Genomic DNA, 2,603 nt, shown 5'->3' on the forward strand with positions numbered 1-2,603 from the left:
ATGTTTAGGTAATGGGAAAGTTAGCTTACTAAAAAGATAAGCTTGTACTATGGAGGTAGAATCACTGAATTGAAAATCAAATAAACATTAAGAATCAGCTAATCTTGGAGACAAAACTCAAATGCTTACAAGAAATCAGGGAAGTAGCTTAAATAAGTAGGATCAATGATGAACTGGAGAGTACCCGTCTCCTTTAAAGGGACTGACTCACTTAGCTCCAGCCAATCATTGTCATGATGGAACGCAGGCCAGGAATGAGAGAGTCTAAGTGTTCATGAAAAGCCCAGAGTCTAGACTTTTTAAACACTCTCCTGATTAAAAAATGTTTGTACCTACTTTAAAAAATTTAATATTATGCAATGTTAAACAGCAATAACAAAAATCTGTGAACCAAGCACATCCCCAGTTTAAGAACTGCCGTTTACTCACCGATATATCCAATCCTAACACTTTGCAGTTGATGACAGTAAGTCTCCAATAATCCAAGTGAGTGTTATATCTCCATGGTAAAACTATAAACTAGAAGCCCTATCTACAGGAAGTTAAAACCACTCACTTCGGGTTTAAATCCCAATTATAACCCAATGTAGCTACACAATCTTAAGCAAATTACTTAATCTCTCCAATCCTCAGTTTCCCAAATAGCAAAATAGAAATAGTAATAGCATGTATATCACAAGCTTGTTGAGGGGATAGTGTGAGGTGATCTGCAAAGAATCCTTGGCAGGATGCCTAGTTCCTCATAAACGTTCAATAAATGAAAATCATGATCATTTTCATCAGCATTATAATTCCAGAGTTTTCAAAACTAAAGGAAATAACCTTAACAATAAATCCCAATCTTATTGGTGGGACATTTTATTAAAAATATATTTTGGACTAGAAATCGTAAAACTCATAAAAGAAAACATAGGAAAAATGTTCCTTGACATAGGTCTTGACAATGATTGGGGGGGGGATATTATACCCAAAGCACAAGCAACAATATAAAAAATAAACAAGAGTGACTACATCAAACTAAAAGGCTTCTGCACAGCAAAGGAAACCATCAAATGAATGAAAGTGCTACCTACTGAATGGGAGAAAATATTTGCAGGTCATATTATCTGATAAGGGGCTAATAGGCAAAATATATAAAGATCTAATATAATTCAATAGCAAAATAATAATAATACTCCAATTAAAATTGGGCAAAGGAAGCAAATAGACATTTTTCCAAAGAAGACATATGAATGGTCAAGAGGTACAAGGAAAGGTGCTCAACAGCGCTAATCATAAGGGAACTGCAAAGCAAAACCACAGTGAGATACCACTTCATGACTGTCAGAATGGCTGTATTTAAAAGGCAAATGATAACAAATGCTAGCAAGGATGCTGAAGAAAAGTGAACCCTTGTGCACTGTTGGTGGGGTTGTAAATTGGTAGCCACTATGGAAAACAGCATGGAGGTTCCTGAAAAAATTAAAAATAGATCTGTCATATGATCCAGTGATTCCACTTTTCGGAATATACCTGAACGAAATGGAAACACTATGTCAAAGGGATATCTGCACCCCCATGTTCATAGCAGCACTGTTCACAATAGCCAAGACAGGGAAACACTCTTACTGGTCATCAACAAGTGAAAGGATAAAGAGATATAGAATATATGTAGGCAACAGAATACTGTTTAGCCATAAAAAAGAAGGAAATCTTGCCGTTGGGACGACATGGATGGATTTTGAGGGCATAGTGATAAGTGAAATAAGACGGAGAGAGACAAATACTGTATGATCTCCCTTTCATGTGGAATCGTAAACAAACAAACAAAACTCATAGAAAAAGAGGGATCATATTGGTGGTTACCAGAGGTAGAGGGTAAGGGTCAAAAAAGAAATTAGATAAAGGTGGTCGAAAGGTACAAACCTCCAGTTATAAGTAGGTGCTGGGGATATGATGTACAACATGATGACTGTGGTTAACGTGGCTCTGTGGTTTATCTGAAATTTGTTAAGAGATCCGATCCTAAGGGTTCTCATCACAAGGACAAAAACACTTTTTCTTCTTCTTTTTCTTTTTTTGCATCTATGCTAGATGATGGATGTAACTAAACTCACTGTGGTAATCATTTTATAACATATGTAAGTTAAACCACTACACTTGTACACCTTTCATTTATGCAGTGCTGTTTGCCAATTACATCTCAATGAAACTGGGAAAAAAATGTATCTTAAACAGCTATGAGAGGTTATCCTGAGGAAATAACCTGCACATTCTCCAGTGCAGAGTCAGAATTTAAAGAAGAGTGATAGAAAAGGGATAAAGGAAGAAAGGAGGCCAAGGAGTAGGTAGCACTATATTCACAGACTACTTTAAGAACTTCACTTCCAGGAAATTAGGGGGCCTAGACTAAACGTTACCTCCCCCTCTCATGGCCTTCAACACCTTTGAAATACACTATATGAAAAATGACTAATTCAAGGGAAAATTTTTTTAGCTGGGTGTTTGTGTTCGCCATTGTGAGGTAAAGTGAATAATTAAATACAAAAGAAACTTTTAAGACAACTGTTTCATTCAACAATTTTTCCATCTGAGTTCACGTGACATAACCCTCACTCAGCTTG

The sequence above is a fragment of the Vicugna pacos genome, chromosome 35 (assembly GCF_048564905.1).
Source record: "Vicugna pacos chromosome 35, VicPac4, whole genome shotgun sequence".
NCBI lineage: Eukaryota > Metazoa > Chordata > Mammalia > Artiodactyla > Camelidae > Vicugna > Vicugna pacos.